Below are 10,031 nucleotides of genomic sequence, written 5' to 3' on the forward strand. Positions count from 1 at the left end.
TTATGCATATTTAATTCAATTAGTCTCAATGCTGGCAAAAACAATTACTCCTTTAAGCAATGTTTAGAACTAATTTTTTCTTAGATACTGTAAAAAAAAAAAAAATCTCCAAAATCAGAGTTCTTCCACACACCAAACCAAATAACAATGCTTTGAGAAGGAAAAGTATCCAGGCTCCACATCTAAAGAAAAATATAAATACCTAATTGACAATTAAAAATACAGCAAAGGAAAGTACCAAATTATTAAAATAAGATCTCCAAGGACTTCCCTGGTGGCACAGTGTTTAAGAATCCGCCTGCCAATGCAGGGGACACGGGTTCGATCACCGGTCCGGGAAGATCCCACATGCCGCGGAGCAACTAAGCCCGTGCGTCACAACTACTCAGCTTGTGCTCTAGGGCCCACGAGCCACAACTACTGAAGGCCGCGCGCCTAGAGCCTGTGCTCCACAACAAGAGAAGCCACCACAATGAGAAGCCCACGCACCACAATGAAGAGTAGCCCCAGCTCACTGCGACTACAGAAAGCCTGCGAGCAGCAACGAAGACCCAAGGCAGCCAAAAATAAATATAAAAAAAATAAATAAATAAATCTTAAAAAAAAAGAACTCCAAATCATTTTAAAAACCATCATAATGATAGCTTGAAGAAAAAGCACAAAAAGCAAAGGCAACAAAAGAAAAAAATGTATAAACTGGACTTCATCAAGATAAAAAACTTTAGTCATCAAAGTACACCATAAACGGAGTGAAAAGAGCATACAGAAATGTCAAATGTTTGACCATGGAACACTTTTTTCCCTCACAATACAGATTTTTCTCCTACATCAAAGATTTCCCAGATGCATTTCAAGTATAATAGTCAATTAACCTGCATTTTACAAATCACTGTTGGTTATAGTGTAATAATCACAGAGAATAGAAGGAAGAGCTATAGCGCTTGCAACTCAGCTTGAAATTCATACTTACTAAGCAATGGATAAAAAAGGTGATGGTTAAAAGAATATACAATAACAGTGTCAGCTGGGGTAGAAAAACAAAGTTAACTGCTATTGAGCAGTTACTAGATTTAAACTCTAGATAATCTCAGCGATGCTCAGGTTTTATAGCTATACATTCATTTTCTTAAATTCCAATGAGAAATATAACTCTGTTAATATAAGTCTCTAGCTCCTAACCCACCTCTTCCTATTGAAACTGTAATTTATGTCAAAAGCCAGTTTTCTTATATAAAGCTCAACTGCTTCAATGGCCCATTCTTAGCATGGTCTTGCACTCAAGGAAAGAATAGTCCTGAGAGCTGGGGATAAAAAAACACAACTAATTATAGCTCTACTGAAATCACCAAAGTAGTATTCCATTTATAACATCCTTTTCTTAAAATTCCCTTTCCCCATCTCTTCTCTCAATTTTGTTCATTCACAGCAGGTACTCTCCCATTTCTTTCTTCCATTTTTACAAACTCCCAAATATCCTCCAAGCCCTAGCCTCAGGAGAATCTCTCCTTTCATTTTCCGTTATCTATTCTATTGCCTTCTGACAGTAACTTGTTTCTTTCCAATGTAAATCTAGCTAAATTTCCAGGCTTCTCCAGTATTTTTTCCTCTTAGCCCATTACTTCCATTAAACAACTACCAGTCCGCTAATGTATGTTTGAGTAACAAAGGGATTTTCTTCTTGGAACAGTAGTAAAAGAGAACAGCTAATATCCATTTTTCTTTAGTACCATAACTTGCATGTTTGTCATACCAGAATATATCGTCCCTATATAATCTTCTCAAAATGATAAAATCACAGAAATGGTCCTTCAGACGACAACTTCAGGCCACTCATTATTACCATGCTGCCTCATAGATCTCACCATAACCAGGATAATGAGGAGAAGGCTGGGGAAAACATAATGTTCATATTCTCCTCAAATGCACTTAACTCCTCCAGAAGGGTACCCCTGCCAAGGTCCCTCCGCAGAAAAAAGCTTAGATGACTTAACTGAACAGGAGTTACTGAGGCAGAATCAGGCAGAATCATGAAGTGCTTTGTCTGAAGAGGCAGCAGATCTTTCCGGGAACCGTTGGACCAGCTTAAACCACAGTCATCTCATTCAAGCTATGGGTTCTGGAAACCACTACTGTGCTACTCAATAAGCCAGTTCCTGATCTGCCCTCTAAACATCCCAGATGGTACCTGGGACTAAGCACACTGCCCCTGCCATTGCTCTGCTAGACATCACAGTATCTGTTCTTGAGATGGCCTGAAACTAGAAAACTGAGCATTTTAATGGCTCAGGGACAGAGCTTTGGAGTCAAATAGACATGACACTGCCAAGCTTGCCATTGGCAAGCTTGCTCCTATTTTTAGCATCACTAAGCATCAGTTTCTTCATTAGAAAAATGAGAATAAGAGTAGTGATCTCGGGCTTCCCTGGTGGCGCAGTGGTTGAGAGTCCGCCTGCCAATGCAGGGGATGCGGGTTCGTGCCCCGGTCTGGGAAGATCCCTCATGCCGCGGAGCAGCTGGGCCCGTGAGCCATGGCTGCTGAGCCTGCACGTCCAGAGCCTGTGCTCTGCAACGGGAGAGGCCACAACAGTGAGAGGCCCGCGTACCGAAAAAAAAAAAAAAAGAGTAGTGATCTTACAGGATGGTCACAAGGATGAACTTGAGGCATGCAACACATGTAGCAAGGTGCCTGGCACATGTTTAGTGCTAGATAAATGAAAGTCATTATGGTTGTTATTGTTTTACCTAACCCAATGCTGTCCAATAGAACTCTCTGTGATGATGAAAATGTTCTATTTCTGTGCTACCCTACATGGTAGTTACTAGGCACATGTAGTTATTAAGCACTTGAAATGTAGCTAGTGTGAATGAGGAACTAAATTTTTGAATTTCACCCAAATTTAAATAGCTACATGGAACCTGTGGCTACCATATGGGGCGGCACCGGTATAATCCTCAGTCAGTAACCAGGCCAGTTAACCTAGATTAAATAGAACAAAAATTGCAACTGCCAACCTAAATTATTATTAGAATGGCATCATAAATGAAGTGAGTAAAACATAATCTCCCTAATAAAGGTTTTATTTTACAACAATAAAGAGGAAGCACTACTTTATGTAGAGCCTGCTACATTTGTGTTAGACTTCGAACTAGATTTAGAACAGGCTGGAAACGTATCTTTTAAAGCTTTAAAAGGGAAGAAGGGGGGCTTCCCTGGTGGCGCAGTGGTTGAGAGTCCGCCTGCCGATGCAGGGGACGCGTGTTCGTGCCCCAGTCTGGGAGGATCCCACATGCCGCGGAGCGGCTGGGCCCGTGGGCCATGGCCGCTGAGCCTGCGCGTCACGCGCCTGTGCGCTCCGCAACGGGAGAGGCCACAGCAGTGAGAAGCCCGTGTATCGCAAAAAAATAAAAAAAAAATTTTTTTTAATTTTTTGGAAGAAGGGAAGTGTGGTAGGCTAAATTATTATTTAGCAAATATTCACTTCCATGGAGGGAGAATGCTTCTCTGTCCTGCTGATTTTAGATTTGTTCGTGTGGTTTGCTTTGACCAATGGAATGGGGGCAGAGACTTGAAGAGCCATTGAATGTATCTGTTCATCCCTCCAAGTTTCTGACCACTACCAAATGAAGACTATGTCCCTGTTAGCTTCTGCCCTTCATCCCGATCCCAGAATAAGAACACACAGAACAAATGTGAACTTGACCCATACCCTGAAGCAGAGGCATGCACAGGCCCATGACTGAAAAATGAATAATTATTTTTATATGCCACTGTGATTTTGTAGGTATTTGCTAAACAGAACTAATAATTATTGAGTACCTCCATGCCAATTTACTCTGCATAGAAAGTTGCACTCTGAAAGATGAAATAATTGGTTCAAGGTCATGATGGAACTGGGATACCATATGAGGTCTGCTTACATCCTCATGTTTAGATTCATGGATTAAAGTATCCACTGTGAGTCACAAAGGAGTGAGGACACTGGGAGACCAAGCCCTCAGACTGTTGAAGCAGACATGAGTACAGACAGTCATGATCCCCTGTAGTCTGACTCTCAAAGCCTGTGGCAGAGATGAATGGTTACCCCAGCTGGACAGCTATCATCATCGTAATTCTACCTCCATCACATGTTCTCACCCTTTCTTCCAAGTAAGTTTTTTCTCTAGAATCGTTACACATAGAAAGAATACCCATTATGTACATTTTCCAATACATCTTGCCACGTTGTGTAAGCATTTATAAAATATGCATTGGAAAAACTCCTATATAAGGTGTGATTTTGTCAGAAACACACTCTGCATTAAACATCCATCACTTCCACTGAAAAGTACTTTTCCATTTTTCATCAGCACTGAATTTGACTTAATAAAATTTCTATTCATTTCATAAATGTTTCTGCCTACCAATATATCATGAGAGATGTATCTCTATGATGATGTGCTAACTTGGGAACAGTGTTATTGGAAGGTATGCCATATTGAGATAATGGGTATGCTTTATTCTGGGGGTGGGAAGGAATGATAATAATAGATAGTTCAAACAATTTAGAAAGTAAATTTAAGAGGGTAAAACAGGAAATAACTTGTGAAGCTCAATTAAAGAAGATTGAACAAGTAGAGGTCAGTTTTGTTCCATTGTGAGGACAATCACGTTCTGACAACTTCTAGGGCATTCATGATCTTCACTCTTCTGCTGCCTATCCTTTCCCCATTGCCCAGGACAAAGGAGTCTCAGATCGCAGTAACAGCTGCACTTCTGATGGACATTTTTATACACCCAAAACCACCTTCCCTCCACACGTTATACTGTCATCTCAATGATAGTGGAGTGTGTAGTACAGGTCTCTCCATCTGTACAGTTTCCTCATCTCCTCTCTCCTCCAGTGCCTCAATGGGAAGCCAATGCCTGTGCTGTCCCCTGTGGAGGCTGCCAGAAAGATGCAGGGGCTGCTTCACTAAAGCCTGCAGTGTGACCAGGCCCTGCTGTGCTCATCACCAAAGCAGAAAGGGACCTTCTTCCCCACTCATACACTACATTCTGTCACAACTCTCCCCAAACTGAGTTTCTTTGTAAGGCTAACATCTTACAGCCATCTACAGCAGCATTTTCATATTCACTCCCAGACTGGTTTTACATAGATCCAGGAAGATGATATAAATGATGCTCAGAATTGCCCAGCCCACCTCATGCTGGCCTGCTGTCCTTGACCCAAACCTGAACTCCTCTGCTCTCTTGCCTTGAGATGGACGTTGCTGCAGACAGATCACTGACAAGTTCTTCCTCTAAGAGTTAAATCTGGCATGTCCCAAAATGTCTGAACCCCAGCATGAACACTATTTAGGCCCCCACACTAATATGGATACCTTGGCACTTTAAGAAAAGTATAGAAAATAAAACCCCAACTTGTGATTTTCATTGTCTATTGGAAACGATGTACAGAGTGTCAGAATAAAAGGGCAAATGATGACAGCTCAGTTTCCTTTAGTGAGTGCCTCAGTGTTGACAGCAGCAAACTGGGGCTTCCACTTAAAATGGAAGACATAGTGCTTCTACAGCAAACACATTGACATGCTTGACTACAAGAACATCACTTAAAAATATATAGTGAGGAGCTCTACCCACCACCACTTCCTCCCATCAGGAAACCTGCACAAGCCTCTTAGATAGCCTCATCCACCAGAGGGCAGGCAGCAGAAGCAAGAAGAACTACAATCCTGCAGCCTGTGGAACAAAAACCACATTCACAGAAAGATAGACAAGATGAAAAGGCAGAGGGCTATGTACAAAATGAAAGAACAAGATAAAGCCCCAGAAAAACAACTAAATGAAGTAGAGATAGGCAACCTTCCAGAAAAAGAATTCAGAATAATGATAGTGAAGATGATCCAGGACCTCGGAAAAAGAATGGAGGCAAAGATCGAGAAGATGCAAGAAATGTTTCACAAAGACCTAGAAGAATTAAAGAACAAACAAACAGAGATGAACAATACAATAACAGAAAAGAAAACTACTCTAGAAGGAATCAATAGCAGAATAACTGAGGCAGAAGAACGGATAAGTGACCGGGAAGACAGAATGGTGGAATTCACTGCTGCGGAACAGAATAAAGAAAAAAGAATGAAAAGAAATGAAGACAGACTAAGAGACCTCTGGGACAACATTAAATGCAATAACATTCACATTATAGGGGTCCCAGAAGGAGAAGAGAAGGAGAAAGGACCAGAGAAAATATTTGCAGAGATTATAGTCGAAAACTTCCCTAACATGGGAAAGGAAATAGCCACCCAAGTCCAGGAAGCTCAGCAAGTCCCATTCAGGATAAACCCAAGGAGAAACACACCAAGAAACATAGTAATCAAATGGGCAAAAATTAAAGACAAAGAAAAATTATTGAAAGCAGCAAGGGAAAAATGACAAATAACATACAAGGGAACTCCCATAAGGTCAACAGCTGATTTCTCAGCAGAAACTCGACACGCCAGAAGGGAGTGGCATGATATACTTAAAGTGATAAAAGGGAAGGACCTACAACCAAGATTACTCTACCCAGCAAGGATCTCATTCAGATTCAATGGAGAAATCAAAAGCTTTACAGACAAGCAAAGGCTAAGAGAATTCAGTACCATGAAACCAGCTCTACAACAAATGCTAAAGGAACTTCTCTAAGTGGGAAACACAAGAGAAGAAAAGGATCTACAAAAACAAACCCAAAACAATTCAGTAAACAGTCATAGGAACATACATATCAATAATTACCTTAAACGTGAATGGATTAAATGCTCCAACCAAAAGACACAGGCTTGCTGAACGGACACAAAAACAAGACCCATATATATGCTGTCTACCAGAGACCCACTTCAGACCTAGGGACACATACAGACTGAAACTGGGAGGATGGAAAAAGATTTTCCATGTAAATGGAAATCAAAAAAAGCTGGAGTAGCAATACTCATACCAGATAAAATAGACTTTAAAATAAAGAATGTTACAAGAGACAAGGAAGAACACTACATAATGATCAAGGGATCAACCCAAGAAGAAGATATAACAATTATAAATATATATGCAGCCAACATAGGAGCACATCAATACATAAGGCAACTGCTAACAGCTATAAAAGAGGAAATCAACAGTAACACAGGAATAGTGGGAGACTTTAACACCTCACTTACACCGACGGACAGATCATTCAAAATGAAAATAAATAAGGAAACAGAAGCTTTAAATGACACAATAGACCAGATAGAGTTAATTGATATTTATAGAACGTGAGTTAATTGATACTTATAGAACGTTCCATCCAAAAATAGCAGGTTACACTTTCTTCTCAAGTGCGCATGGAACATTCTCCAGGATAGATCACATCTTGGGTCACAAATCAAGCCGCAGTAAATTTAAGAAAATTGAAATCATATCAAGCATCTTTTCCAACCACAACACTATTAGATTAGAAATGAATTACAGGGGAAAAAATGCAAAAAACACAAACACATGGAGGCTAAACACTGCGTTCCTAAATAACCAAGAGATCACTAAAGAAATCAAAGAGGGAATCAAAAAATACCTAGACAAATTACAATGAAAACACGAAAATCCAAAACCTATGGGATGCACCAAAATCAGTTCAAAGAGGGAAGTTTATAGCTATACAAGCCTACCTCAAGAAACAAGAAAAATCTCAAATAAACAATATAACCTTACACCTAAAGGCACTAGAGAAAGAGGAACAAACAAAACCAAAGTTAGCAGAAGGAAAGAAATCATAAAGATCAGAGAAGAAATAAATGAAATACAAACAAAACAATAGCAAAGATCAAAAACTAAAAGCTGGTTGTTTGAGAAGATAAACAAAATTGATAAACCATTAGCAAGACTCATCAAGAAAAAGAGGGAGAGGACTCAAATTAATAAAATTAGAAATGAAACAGGAGAAGTTACAACAGATACCGCAGAAATACAAAGCACCCTGAGACTACTACAAGCAACTCTATACCAATAAAATGGACAACCTGGAGAAATGGACAAATTCTTAGAAAGGTATAACCTTCCAAGACTGAACCAGGAAGAAATAGAAAATATGAACAGACCAATCACAAGCACTGAAATTGAAACTGTGATTAAAAGTCATCCAGCAAACAAAAGTCCAGGACCAGATGGCTTCACGGGTGAATTCTATCAAATATTTCGAGAAGAGCTAACATCCATCCTTCTCAAACTCTTGCAAAAAATTGCGGAGGAATGAACACTCCCAAACTCATTCTATGAGGCCACCATCACCCTGACACCAAAACCAGACAAAAATACTACAAAAAAAGAAAATTACAGACCAAGATCACTGATGAATATAGATGCAAAAATCCTCAACAAAATACTAGCAAATAGAATCCAACAACATATTAAAAGGATCATACATCATGTTTAAGTGGGACTTATCCCAGGGATGCAAGGATTCTTCAATATATGCAAATAAATCAATGTGATACACCACATTAACAATTTGAAGGATAAAAACCATATGATCATCTCAATAAATGCAGAGAAAGCTTTGGACAAAATTCAACACTCCTTTATGAAAAAACTCTCCAGAAAGTAGGCATAGAGGGAACCTACCTCAACATAATAAAGGCCATATACAACAAACCCACATCACTCTCAATGGTGAAAAAACTGAAAGCATTTCCTCTAAGATCAGGAACAAGACAAGGACACCCACTGTCACCAATATTATTCAACATAGTTTTGGAAGTCCTAGCCATGGCAATCAGAGAAGAAAAAGAAATAAAAGGAATCCAAATTGGAAAAGAAGAAGTAAAACTGGCACTGTTTGCAGATGACATGATGTTATACATACAGAATCCTAAAGATGCCACCAGAAAACTGCTAGTGCTAATCAATGAATTTGGTAACGTTGCAGGATACAAAATTAATGCACAGAAATATCTTGCATTCCTATACACTAATGATGAAAAATCTGAAAGTGAAATTAAGGAAACACTCCCATTTACCACTGCAACAAAAGAATAAAATACCTAGGAATAAACCTTCCTAGGGAGACAACAGACCTGTATGCAGAAAACTATAAGACACTGATGAAAGAAATTAAAGATAATACCAACAGATGGAGAGATATACCATGTTCTTGGATTGGAAGAATCAACACTGTGAAAATGACTCTACTAGCCAAAGCAATCCATAGATTCAATGCAATCCCTATCAAATTACCAATGGCATTTTTTACGGAACTAGAACAAAAAATCTTAAAATTTGTATGGAGACACAGAAGACCCTAAAAGCCAAAGCAGTCTTGAGGGAAAAAAACGGAGCTGAAGGAATCAGACTCCCTGACTTCAGACTATACTACAAAGCTACAGTAATCAAGACAATATGGTACTGGCACAAAAACAGAAATACATATAAATGGAACAAGACAGAAAGCCCAGAGGTAAACTCATGCACCTATGGTCAACTAATCTATGACAAAGGAGGCAAGGATATACAATGGAGAAAAGGCAGTCTCTTCAACAAGTGGTGCTGGGAAAACTGGACAGCTACATGTAAAAGAATGAAATTAGAACTCTCCATAACACCATACACAAAAATAAACTCAAAATGGATTCAAGACCTAAATGTAAGACCAGACACTATAAAACTCTTAGAGGAAAACATAGGAAGAACACTTTGTGACATAAATCACAGCAAGATCTTTTTTGATCCACCTCCTAGAGTAATGGAAATAAAAACAAAAAAAACCAAATGGGACCTAATGAAACTTAAAAGCTTTTGCACAGCAAAGGAAACCATAAACAAGACGAAAAGACAACCCTCAGAATGGGAGATAATACTTGCAAACGAATGAACGGACAAAGGATTAATCTCCAAAATATATAAACAGCTCATGCAGCTCAATATTAGAAAAACAAAGAAGCCAATCCAAAAACGGGCAGAGGACCTAAATAGACAGTTCTCCAAAGAAGACATACAGATGGCCAAGAAGCACATGAAAAGCTGCTCAACATCACTAATTATTAAAGAA

The sequence above is a fragment of the Delphinus delphis genome, chromosome 3 (genome assembly GCF_949987515.2).
Source record: "Delphinus delphis chromosome 3, mDelDel1.2, whole genome shotgun sequence".
NCBI lineage: Eukaryota > Metazoa > Chordata > Mammalia > Artiodactyla > Delphinidae > Delphinus > Delphinus delphis.